Source organism: Sarcophilus harrisii, chromosome 2 (assembly GCF_902635505.1).
Source record: "Sarcophilus harrisii chromosome 2, mSarHar1.11, whole genome shotgun sequence".
Taxonomy (NCBI): Eukaryota; Metazoa; Chordata; class Mammalia; order Dasyuromorphia; family Dasyuridae; genus Sarcophilus; species Sarcophilus harrisii.
This window is the reverse complement of record NC_045427.1, coordinates 118,420,571-118,433,991: the sequence shown is the minus strand read 5'-3', so window position 1 is coordinate 118,433,991 and position 13,421 is coordinate 118,420,571. Positions and strand designations below refer to the sequence as shown.

General features: G+C 34.7%; 1 protein-coding gene across 2 annotated transcripts in view; it reads left to right on the top strand.

The window, feature by feature from the left end:
- Positions 1-453: 453 nt before the first annotated feature.
- The window catches only part of GREB1 (growth regulating estrogen receptor binding 1), a 157,314-nt gene continuing 144,346 nt past the window's right edge, over positions 454-13,421 (top strand). The window contains exon 1 of one of the 2 annotated variants that reach the window (XM_031950668.1): positions 454-771. The gene's annotated coding sequence lies outside the window, so the exon portion shown is untranslated. Of the gene's footprint in view, positions 772-10,847; positions 10,953-13,421 lie in introns of those variants that run through there. The other variant, XM_031950669.1, reaches the window with a different exon arrangement.

Sequence of the window (13,421 nt, the reverse complement as noted above, 5' to 3'; positions counted from 1 at the left end):
TAGCATTCTCTTGCTTGAAAGGGGCAGGACAGATGCTCTCTGCCTGAAAGTGATTATCCACAATCCCTTTCCTATAAGGAATAAAAGATGAGAGCTAAACTAAACCGTCTAAGAAGATCCTGTACTCAGTGGTTAGTATTTACTGACACATTACAGGCTCTCAAGGGATAGAATAAATCCACATGGCCCTTTGGAACTTTGTGAAGGAAAGATCACTATGGAAATTCTTAATTAGGGAAACAGACTACATAGACTATGGTAGCCACTGGGAATCTCTCAAAAATGACCAGAGAAATGCATTCTTAGAGGTCTGTTTTATTTTCAAATAGGATGTTAAAAATGCTTTGTATATTTTTGAGTAATATGTCAAGCTGACCGATTTTTTTGAACACCGAGAGATATTAAATGAGAGACAGAGAGCAGCTGTTTTTTGTTCCCAGGGAGGATTGACCAGGAACCTGAACTGAAGAGGAGATAGAAGGAATTTTTTTTGGCTGCTTGAGTTGTTAAACAAGAACATTTATCAAAAAAACCCCCTGTAGTGGCATCTTTTGGAATTGGCTGAATAGGATACCACTTAGTGCTTTATATGATATCTATATTTAGGAGAGGAGAGAAAAGGCAGAATTATATGCAAAGAAAAATCCTGTGGCATAAAAGGGACCTTGGATTTGGAGTTGAAAGATCTGGTTTTAAGAGCAGTCACAAAGTTAGACTGAGTTTGAAATTGTTGGAGCTATAATTCAAAACCAAGGCTCGTGACTACGTCAAGTAAGTAATTTTTTGACCACAACATTGCTATTTATCATCCTGAGAATGTTTGATTCTTACATAGTATATTAGAATATACATCTATTTGACAATTCTTACTTTATGTAAATTCACATTACACAAATTTGAATCTCCCCCACCAATTGGGGCTCTGGTTCCTGACCCTCTTTAGGTGATGTCAGGGACATCAAAATAATGGCAGGAGAGGTAGGTGTAGTGATAATAGGAGCAGTACCTGTGTCCTCTGCTTCAGTTTGGAAGATGCCCTGGTTTCTAAAATGAAAATTGTCTGTATACACATATATGTCTCTCTCTCTCTATGTACATGCATATATGTATATATATATTGTTTTTATTTCACATTAATTTGGAGGATCATCTCTCTCTTACCCCCGTTCTTTTCCTTTTTAGCTGAATCTAGAGTCATAGCATCAATAAGAGCAAAAGATCTCAAAAGCTCACTTACTCCATCCCTTCCAGATTGGACCTTCAAACCAAATAAGTAAATAACATCTAATACAGTAAATGTCTCTAATAGTATATCCAATATTCTGCTCAACTAGTTCCTGACCTTTCTGGCATGAGTTAGGGAGATATGTTTCATTATCTGTTTTCCTCATTGGTTTTTTATTTACTTTGAGATTGATTCCCTTTTCAAAGTCTTTTAGTTTACATTATTGTAGTCATAGGGTATATTCTTTGCCTGGTACTTTTATCCTTCTGTATCAATTCACACAAATCTTACCATGTTTCTCTGAATTCTTTTATTCATCATTTCTTAATGTTTATTATGTTGAATTCCTATGTAATATGTTTTTCATCCATTCTCCAGTTAATGGAGACTCCTTTTGTTTCTAGTTCTTTTGAATATTTTGGGATATATTGAACCTTTGTTTCTGACTTTGATTTCCCTTGGAGTTAGTTGTGTCTAAAAGCAGAGTTATAATATAAAAGGATATGGACAACATAATTTTTTTCTTGCATAGTTCCAAATTATATCCAGAATACCCAGACCAGCAATTTTCCAATAACAGTGTGTTAGTATGCCTGTCTTCCCGCAGCACCTTCAAACCTCTCTTGGTTTTTGTTATCTTTGCCAATGTGCATTTTGTAAGAAGAAATTCCAGAGCTGCCTTAATTTGCATTTTTTTTTTTTGTTATTAGGGTTTTAGAGTATATTCTCAACTCTATAAGTGTAGCTATTTATGATTTAGTAGCATTTACTTCTAAAAGGTCATATACCTAGACTGCTGTAGGTGGTGATTAAGAAGGCTGTTTTTGTGGGAGTGTCTAATTCTGACTTGATGGTGTCCTGACTTTGGGACAAGGGCAGGTATAAATGAAATTTAGAGCTCAAGGCTTTAATGATAGGGATGTCAAACTCTATAGAACTCTATAGAAACAGGAGTCACTAATCTGTAACCCTGGGTATACATATTTATATTATGTTTTATTGCATTTTCATTTATTTTGTTAAATATTTTGTAATTACATTTAATGAGTAGTACTCAGGAGTGATGCAAGGAATAATCCAGGTGGAGACAGTAGGTTGTATGTTTGATATTGCTGTTCTAAGGAATGGTTGTAAGAGTCTACAGGCTTTCTGAATGGATTGGTGGGTTGTAGAATTTAGAAGGCACCAAGTCCAATATTTGAAGTCCAAAGTCACAGGGGTACTAAATAACTAAATAACATCTGGCATTTGAACGAAAATCTTATTCTAAATCCAAGGCTCTTTCCACTTAAGACCAAATGTATTTTATATGGACATATGTCCCATTTATTTTCAAAAGCCTTTCAATTACTTTTTATTGAATGCATGGTTTAGTGGTAAAAACAAAACAAAACAAAACAAAATCCCAACCTAAAGTCTCTGGCTCTGGAGTTAGAAGCTCTTGATCCAAATTCAGCTTTGCTACTATTTTAAGTTGAGCAGATCACTTTTCTTTTCTTGAATCTTGGGTATCCTGTCTTTAAAATGATAAAGTTGGACAAGATGACTTCTAAAGATCCCTGAATGAGATAATGAATGAAGAGTTGGTTGCAACAAACAACACTAAAGCAATGTGACCTTGGCCTAACTCTCCACCCTTAGCTTCCACTGTTTCCTAACAAGAACCTGTTATTTTAATTAGACTAAGTATATTCTAGTTTGTCTCGCACATTCCTATTTCTGGGCCCTTTCTCATAATAACTCCTCTCTTCCCAAGAGCTAGGTCAAGTCCTACCTCCTTCAGGAAGCTTTCCCTGATTTAGTCCACTTAACTTTTATATCCTTAATTTTTCTTTGGGTAATAAATTTCATTGATGTTCAATAAGGTAATAGTAAATTAAATTAGCCAGGAGACCTGGATTCTAATCTTGTCTCAGAGACTTACCATCTGTGTGATCCTTGATTAAGTTGTTTAATCTCTCTAAATGTAGTATTCTCATCTGTAAGATGGGATATTGGAATTTATACTGTTTATCTCATGCATTGGTAATATGGAAAGCAAGTGGCTAATGTTGGAACTCTAAATGTGAATTGTTACGGTCATCAGTGAGTTTATATACTACCAAACTATACTACCTAATTTCCTTATGTATTGTCAGGGTCCTTCTAAATATCTGGTACCTTTTTGGATCTGGTGATTAAAACCTGAGGGATGAAGTCAATATTCTTAGAAAAGATTTGAAAAATTTCAGTTAAGAAACTTGCGTAATCTCAGGATTATGACAGAAACAACACAGGATGCCACAATTGATGGGGTTAAAAAGCAATAGGATCTGTTTTTGTGTCCAAAAAGTGGTGAGAAGGAAAGACAAAATATTTAATTTAAAAGAGAAAAGGGTTTGATGGAGATTGTCACCTAGAATTCTTTTTATATACAAACATATATTAAAGCTTTGATCAGAAACAAGTACTAAAAATGTTTTATCAGTTTTTGACTCACCTAAAATGTTAAGAAAATGAGAAACATTCACCAAAGACATGCCATTAGTTCCACTGGACTACTGGTCTCCAGTTAAGAGTCTGGGCAAATCCATGCTACCCTCCTTGCTAGTGTCTTCATTCTTTGAACTGATCCAGGAATAGGATGCGCTGGACAGAAGGTCTAGGATGTTAGATCAGCCCCAAAATGATTAGGTGAGTCGTAGAGAATTAAATATTTACAAACATCATTTCCCTTAATGTTTATCAACTGGATGGAAGAAGTGAATACTGGATCTGGTTTTCCCCAAAAAGAACAGACAACAAAGAAGAGAGGTAAATTAGCTCTCTGAAGAAAAGGAAAAAAGCACTTATTATGTGCCTGTGCCAGACACTGTGCTAAGAACTTTACATATATAATAATTATTAGTATTTATGTAGCACCTGAATATATTCCAAGCACTCTGTGATCTCATTTGATCCTCACAATAACCCTAGGAGATAGGTGTTATGGTTATCCCCATTTTATGGTTGAGGAAACTGAGGCAAACAGGGTCACACAGCTAATAGGTGTCTGAGGCTGGATTTGAACTTAGATTTTCCTGGCTCCAGACCTAACATACTATATACTGTATAATTTAGCACCTGAAGAGCTAGCAGGAATTCAGATAATTGACTATGAAGCTTGGTATGAACACCTGCTCTTTTTTTTTTTTTTTAAATTACAATTGAATGTTCTTGATTACTTCATACAAGGTATTGGATTAATGAGGGGTTTTTCCCCTCTCTAAATTACATGGAGATAACTCCCAACTTCTGAGTCCCTAAACAGGGAGAAGGGTGGGATATGGACTGTGCTTCCTGAGTGCTAAAAAAAAGGATTGTATGGTTGCTTAAACTCTATGGATCTTAGTTTCCTTTGAAGGTGTTTATAGGATTTTAAAGTTGAAAGAGACTTTAGAGGTAATAATCCAATCCTTTCATTTTACAGATAAGAGTTACCAAGAAGTGATTTGCTGAAGGAGACATAGTGAATAGAAGGGCTGGGATTTGAACTTGAGTTTTTTAATTCCAAATTCAATATTACCATGCTGTGGTTTAAATGATTTGGAAAAGTGTTCTCCTCTTTCTCATGTTCTATGATTATATAATTATTTGTAAGGTTTAAAAAGGGCAAAGATTAGGGAATTTGACACCTATGGGCTACTTTTTGTTAATTAGATTATTTTTCTTTTCTTTTTTCCTTCTTCTCTAACTCCCCTCCCATTTCTATCTTAGACTAAATATGAATGTGTGTATTATTTGCCCCAGTGGTGATTTTCAAGAGAATGTAAAAAATTATGAGTTTCTGTATTTTCTCTACTCTTACAGAATTTAACACATTTGAGTAAACATATATATTGCTTTTAAAACAATAAATCTGATTAATAATACACATAACTGGCAAGGAATAGGAGGTTTACTTAGGTATGATTCATCATTTTTTCTGCTACAGTAATTATAAGTCTTTTGGTTGGTTTTAGGTCAGATTGACCTGGTTTATTGCACTTTTTTTCCCCCCTCTTCCTAATGGTGGTTAACATTAGGGGAAAAAAAAGCAGTGGAGGGAATGCTTAGCAAAAGATAAATAGTTTATTGCTTTCAATCAGGGCAGCTAGGTGGCGCAGTGGATAGAGTGCTGGGCCCAGAGTCAGAAACACTCATTTTCCTAAATTCAATTATGTCCTCAAATACTTGCTAGATGTATAATCTGGGCAAGTCATCTAAATTGTGCTTGCCTCAGTTTTTTTTTTATCTGTAAAGTAAGTTAGGGAAAGAAATCTCTAACCACTCTAATATTTGTGCCAAGAAAACCCCAAATAGGGTCGTGGAGGGTTGGACCCAACTGAACAATATATTGACAAATTACTGCTTCAATCAGATCAAAGAAAAGAACAATCTTGCTTTTAGGAAATATAATCTTCTGTGTACTAAGCAATGGGAATACAAATGCAGTGAATGAACTGATTACTGCTGCCAAAAAGCTTACGTTTTTTCTCTCTCAATAGCATTTCTCCCAATAGCAAATACATGTAAAGATAGTTTTTGACATTTATTTTTGTAAGACTTGGTATTCCAAAATTTTCTCCCTCCCTCTCCTACTTTCCCCTGCCCCAAGACAGCAAGCAATCTGATAGAGGTTAAACATGTGCAATCAAAACCTTATATTTTAACAGGAGAGATAAATGATTTTGTAAGTCTATGAAGTATAAATGTGAAGACTATAAGTAAAATAATTAGATAATAGTTCAGTAAGGTTTTGCAAAGGTTAATATTGAATATTATCTTTGCATGTATTTGGGAAAAATGTCATTAAAAATAAAATGTATGAAAGACATACAAAGAAAGTAGTTCAATATAAGGAAGATTGAGAGGGAGAATATTAATAGTTGGGGGGAATCAGTAAAGGATTAATTTAAAAGGGGGTTCTTGAGCTATATCCTAGAGGAGTAAAGGGAATCTTTGTAAAAGTAAGAAGCATGTACATTGCAGGCATGAGGGAACTTCACAGTTAAAACACTGAGTGGAACAGGTGGAGTATTCAGGTGTGGGGAAGAGAAAGAAGGGTAACTTTCTGGGAGGACAAGCAATAACACAATGAGGGTGGAGGGATAAATTGGGACAAGGTTGTAAAGCTAAAAGGGAATTTATATTTGATCCAAGAGAACTCTGGAGTTGATTAAATAAAGGGTGACATGATTGGATCTGTACTTGAGGTAGCTGAATGGAGGATAAATTGGAGTGAGGAGAGATGAGGCACTCAGACTGTTTAGCAATAATTTAGGTGAGAGATGATAAAACTAACTCATCATAGACTGTGATTTATCTTCTTTCTTGATAGCTCTGGATTCCTTTATAACTTTATAACTCAATCAACAAGAATTTATTAAAACTTTATATTTTATTGGAAACAAGTAAAATGCTTAAAAGACCTAAAAGGCAGGTGTTTTGTTTTGTTTTGCTTTCTTTCCAGTAGCAACAGAAATAGTGATTTAACTGCGGCATCTGGCCTTTTTCTGGATGGAAATGAGCGTTTTAAAGTAACATCATCCTCATTATTCTTGTAGCTGAATCACTGTATCACTGAGCTGACTCACTATGTCACTGACCTGGGAATTAGAAGCTACCTATTTGAAAGCTTACACATTTATTTAAGTGTGAAATCTTATTATAAAGAAATTTTCATAGAATTAAAGAATCTCAGATCTGGAAATAAACTCAGAGGCTATTGAACTTGATCCATAACTGAACAAACAATTCCTGCATAACAATTTTGACATGTCGGTCGGTCAATGAGCAATTATTAAACACATATATGTATGTGTATATATATATATATATGTATAGATAGATAGATAGATGTGTGTCACACACATGCATATGTAAAACAGGAACACTGGTCTAAGTACTGGAATTATCTAGCCATGGTTTAAAGCCCTTCTGTGAGGGGCAAACTCATTAATTCCTGAAGTGGGTCTCTGCTTTCGAACTGTTGTAGTCCTTGGAAGATTTTCCCTTTTTAGTTGCCAAAACTTGTTTTTCTCTTGTCTCTTATCTCTTCCTCCTGTGGTTCCACTTTTGTCCTCTGGGAGAATAGTCACATTTCCACTTTCTCCCAAGTGTTCTCTACCCTTGAAGCAAATATCACTAGTTTCTTCAGCACATTCCAGGCTGACTATGGTTTGTAATTCTCTGTTCTCTTCTGAATAAATTAATAGACATTTAAGCACATATTATGTGCTAGTCGTTGAACTCAGTGATGGGAGTACAAAGGCAAAAATGACAATCTCTGTGGTCGTGAAACTCATGTTCTCCTGGGGGGAATGCAAACTGTTTACTAATAAGTATAGATATAGGGCATATACAAAATGAAGGTTTAATTTTTTTTGGGGGGAGGTAACAATTAAGGAAATGAAGAATTTTGAAAGAGATGGAACTATTCCTGATCCTTGAATGGGAGTGTAGGAGTTGCAAGGGGAAGAGAATAGAAGCCTTTCTCAATCTCTCTTAATACTAGTGCCTTCTCTCTGTTGATTATATCCCATTTCCTTTGAATATCATTGGGTACATTGGGTACATTCTTTGCTTCATTAGATTGTGCTTTTTGAGAGCTGGACCTCTTTTTTACCTTTTTTTTTTTTTTTTTTTTGTATTCTCAGTGCTTAGTGTAATGCCTGGCATATAGTAAGTGATTAATAATTGTGGGTGATTGACAGAGGTGAGAAATGAGATCATTCTAAGCATTGGGGACAAATTTAAAGGCAAGGAATGTTATGGTAAAAGAACAGAAAGCAGGCCAATTTGGCTTGACTTAAAAGAATCTTAAGGGGAGAAATGTGTTAAGTCTAGAAAAATAGGCTTCTGGGCTGTAGGTCTTTTAACTTTGAAGCCATCATGCTTTTTACTGTTCGTGTATACTGATTGTTTCACACAGTAGAAACAAACTCCATGAGGGTCTGGACAGTGCTAGTTTTGGCTTTTTATATTTGGTGCTTATAAAAGGGTCTAACCTAGTATAAGTAGCTGTTGAATTTTATTCCCATATTTTAGCACACAGATCTTGATATATAGAAGCACTTAATGAATGCTTGTTGACTGGCTGATAACTCTGGGAAGATAGTAATCAAGTTGATAAATAGCTGCTTTGATATTATTTAGCAGGGAATCAGTGACCTGATATGAGGGTTGGTTATTTTTCTCTCTTGTCCTTTCTGGATAATCTCTCATCTAACTGAAGCTGTGGATCTTTAGTATCATTTCTTGAAGACTAATAGCTGCTTCCTTTTTAAAATATACAGATCCTTCAAGAATTTTTGATTTCTGCTATCCTTCTCTCTCCCTCTAACCCTGAACAGCACACACTTATCTTACACAGAGAGGTTTGGGGCTCAGAGTGTCATGACTCAGGGAGCTTAAGAAATACTATTACTACCATTCTGACTAAATAATTTTCTATATAGGTGTTTGGGCATAGCATAAAAAATAACTAGAGTTATAGTTTTTTCTCCAATAGTATTTTATTTTTTCAAATGTATGTAAAGATAGTTTTCAGTGTTCATTTTTACAAGCCTTTGTGTTCTAAATTTTTTTCCCCTCCTTCACTTTCCTCCCTCCTCCCTCTCCCCTAGACAATAAGCAATCTGCTGTCCTCTTAAACATATTTCCATATGTCATGTTGTGCAAGAAAAAAAATCACATCAAAAGGGGAAAAAATCCACAAGAAACAAACAAAAAAAGGTAAAAATACTATGCTTCGATCCATACTAAGTCTCCACAGTTCTCTCTGTGGATGAGATTGGCCTTTTTTGTCTAACTAGAGTTATAGTGAGGTACTTTTCTTGGGAATGAAACTGAGAAATCTACTGTTCCAAACATATCTTGCTGTTGAGATATGAGTGGGAGCATAATGTTATATTCTTGTGCCATAAAAATTAAGTATCATTCATCATGTCTCTTTTTAAAAATAGTATTTTATTTTTCCAATACATGCAAAGATGGTTTTCAACATTCTCCTTTGAAAAATCTTGTGTTCCAAGTTTTTCTCCGTCTCTCAAGACAGCAAGCAATCTGATATAGGTTAAATATAATTCATCATGTCTCTATGAAGAAATGTGTTTTAAGATCAGACTTGAAAACAACTTTCCATACACAATTCATTCATCAGTTGGGGTCTTCCTTTATTTGAAATTGATAGTGTACATCACAAGTTTCAAAAAACTAGAGCTTAGAAGGAGGATTTAGTTTAGGTTAAGAACCTCTGGAGCCATTGGGATAATGAGAGCCACGTAGAGCTCATCCAAATAGAATGAGAAGAGGAGATTAGATAATCAAACTATTGAAGAAGAATGGATCCAGGATCCAAGGTAGAGAAAACATAAAATGAGTCATAAATGTGATTGATTTAGAGTTAAATCATGTAAAGTTTGACTGCCTCATTGCAAAAATGAGGAAACTTATGAAGCCCTCTTCTTGACAAAAAAATAATGGACTCAAAATGCAATGAAATATAGGCTCTTTTTGGACATAGCCAGTATGGGAACTTGTTTTGCTTGATTATGAAATTTGCTACAGGGACTTTGTTTTCCTTTTTTTTTTTTCCTTTTTCCTGCAGGAGTGTGGGAGGGCAAAGTTGAGACAGGTTCAGAGGGAAAAAAGGGGAGAAAAATAAAAGAAAGGGAAAAAAGAGATATTGTAGCATTAAAAAAAAAAAAACAGAAATACAGAGAAGGTAATTGGAGGAAGACCAGGAAAAAGCACAGCAAGGAGGATAACTTTGAAAATTATAGTTTGTCCTTACTATATACACTTAAAAAGAAAATCAAGCTCTATGTAACAGAGATATGAAGTGTCCTGTGTGCAATTCTCTTTTTCTGGCTTATTTTATATATGGAAATACTTATTTTCTAAAAACTTCAGAATAAAAAAAAAAAAACTTTGCTTGTCTGTGGAGCACATAGACATAGAACTGGGATTCACTTATACCTCTTTTATCTCCAGTTTAAATCAGAACTCTTTCCATTACACTAAACTGCTTCTCAGCATATGGCCATGTGGCAAATGAAGGCAGACCAGAGCAAAAGTTGTTTATCGTGTTTTCTTGAGATGTCCGTCTGGAGGATATGAGTTAAAAGACAGAGAGAGAGAGAACTGGTTGTTCTTGTCAATTCTGGAAGAGTGCACTAGCAGGCCATGTTCTAAAGCAATGAGAGATAAATCTAAAATTTTAAGAAAGAGAGAGAGAGAGAGAGAGAGCAAGAGAGAGCGCCTGTGTGTGTGTGTGTGTGTGTGTGTGTGTGTGATGTTAATCAGGCAATAGTGACATGGGGCAAGAATCTTACATTAGCATTTAGAAAACTAGAATTCTAGATTCAGCTCTGCCACATAGAAACTATGTGATTTTGGGAAAAGTAACTTTTTTAATCCTTAGTTTCCAGATCTAGAAAATGACAGGGTTGAACTGGATCAGGGGTTCTTAACATGGGATCCAAGTAGACCAAGGTATCCATGGATAGATTTTAGAGGGTCTGTGATAGGATCTTTGGGGATGGATTTTAGATTAGTAGAATTACATTTTTATTTTATCACTAACATTTGGTTTCCTTTGTAATCTTAGGTGTTTATTTTATGTATTTAGAAAAAAATATTTTGAAAAGGGGTCTCTGGACTTCACTGTGGAAAGGGTCCATGACACTGAGAAGAGATTAAGAACTCCTGCAAGATTCTTGATAAGGTACCTTTTAGGTTTAACAATTTATTGCTCTACTTTTAGTCATCTGAATCACTTTACTGTACAAGGATATTAGCTCACTCAAAGTCATTCCAATTTTTATTTAAATAATTTCAAGTTGTTTAGGAAAAATGTTTTTTTTCAAAGTGTTGACTGTTATTTACCTGAAATATCAAGTCTCCCATATTGAAATGACATATAGATTAGAGGAGACCACCAGGCGAAGTTTATCCCATGGTGTTTCATACTTCCTTTTTAATATTCCTTATTATCTTGATTTTCAAGTAATTTTGTCCCACTTTAGATTTTAAAAATATCTTTATAAAATTGTCTTACTTTCTGCTCTTTGTCATATCATACTGAAATTGCATTCCAGAAAGATTTCAAACTTTATACCTCTTCTCAGGGTTGACCCTACATAAAATTGTTAAGGAGGGAAAATTTGTCTTCAGTGCCCTCTCTCTCGTGTTATGGCATTCCTTATCTTCCTAGTGCCTTAAAGAATGCCTTTCTGCTCACTTTACCACTATCAAAAACTGCTTTCATGGAAAAACTCTGAAAACTCATGAATATCAATAAAGTTCCTCTTCTTTCACCTAGAGGACTCAGAATTTATTCAAAGAAATACATGTCTGATCATACAATTTCAGGCTTGATGGAGGCTAGAAAGAGTTCTGCTTGAGGGTTATAGTTGTATTTTAGATTTTGGTGGCTAAGTTTTTTCCTTATTCCTCAAATCACATTGGTAGCTTTCCTCATAAAATCGGTCCTATCCATTAAAGTTTCAGAGTTTTATTTGAGTTTTATAGACAAAAGGACATAGTAAGAAACTGAGTTATTGGGAAATGAGATGGAGAAGACTTCAACTGGAAAGAGCATTTGAGTCATCAAGTCAAAAGACTCCCCCCCCCCCAAATCCTAGTTTTGCCATCTTAACTATGAGATCTTGGGCAAACCTCTTAGTCATTCTGGGCCTCTTGTTTCTCATTGGTAAAATGAAAGTGGTGGATGAGATGACTTTGAGGGTCCTTTACAGTAATTCTTGTGAGCCTATAACTCTTTCTCCTTTTTCGGAATGAGTTTACTTCTCTTAGTGGTGGCTTTCCTTATTCCCCTCTCTTTTCTTCTCTCCCACATATCTGAATTTCCACCAAAGTCAAACACAGTCTCCCTGTGATTTAGTAGGTATGATAAAAGAAATCAATAAAGCACATGATTTTAATGTGGTTCTTCATGATTCTAAGCCCAGTAGTTTTTTTTTTTTTTTTTTTTTTTTTTTTTTTTTTTGCTTTTCTATACTATTACAGTCTGTTTTAATGGTAAGGAAAGGTAATTAATTGAATGGAGTTGTTTTTGCTTTTTAGGGTTTACTGGTTTACTTGATCCCTAGAGGCCTAAAAGATATCAAATTTCTATAGTGAGGCTATAGAAATCAAGCTTCTTAGTGTTTGTTAACTTTAATAATAACAGCAGTATTGTCTTATTTGCGCAAGCCCATAGTGCTAACCATATAATAGGTGTATAATGAGAAATATTGATAGAAAGTCATTTAATTTCTCTAGAGTGCATGTCATGGCCCTTGTTTTTCCTCAGGCATGTTTTAGAACCTCTACCAAAATTTCATCTGTTTTATTGCTGTCATCTGACTTGACTGACAAACTTCTTAACTTTTCCATTTGTAAAATGGGAGTGAAATGGTTAGTCTTAACAGGGAATTAGGAGAATTAGGTGTTCCTGTTTTTTAAAAAGTTTTATTGATTGTTTCTATATTACATTTATTTTATCATAGTAGTCATATGTATCATAGAAAAAAACTATATCCGTTGATCTATTTATCTGATAGTTATCAGATCTCTCTATCCATCCATCTATCCATCTGTTTGTCTGTCTGTTTATCCATCTATCTATCTATCTATCTATCTCTCTGTTCAACTGCCTATCTATTTATTTCTATCTCTCTCCCTGTGTACCTACCAACCACATTAGATTCTATATAGTAAGGTTTCTTAACCTGGGAGTCAGTAAAACTTAAATTGATAGCTGTATTTCAATATAATTGGTTTACTTTGTAAGTAGAAGAGAAGGGGGAACAAGTTTTATTGAATGCCTCTTATGAACCCATGCTCAGTGCTTTACAAATATAAATTTATTTATTTTTCACAACAGCCTTGTGAAGTATTTACTATTATTATTTCATAGATGAGGAAACTGAGGCAGATGGAGATTAAGTAATTTATCCAGAATCATACAACTAGTATGTGCCTGAAGCTGGATTTAAACTCAAGCCTTCCTGTGTATGCTAGTTTGATATATTGGAGAACATCCTAAGGAGGAAAACCAGAGTGGTGAGGGGCTTTCATTTCATGTCAGATGAAGATCAGTTCACTGAATTAGGGATATTTAATCTTAATGAGGAAAAAGAAGAAGTGAAGGATGAAAGCTCTCTTTAAGTCTTCAAGTACTTGAAAACAT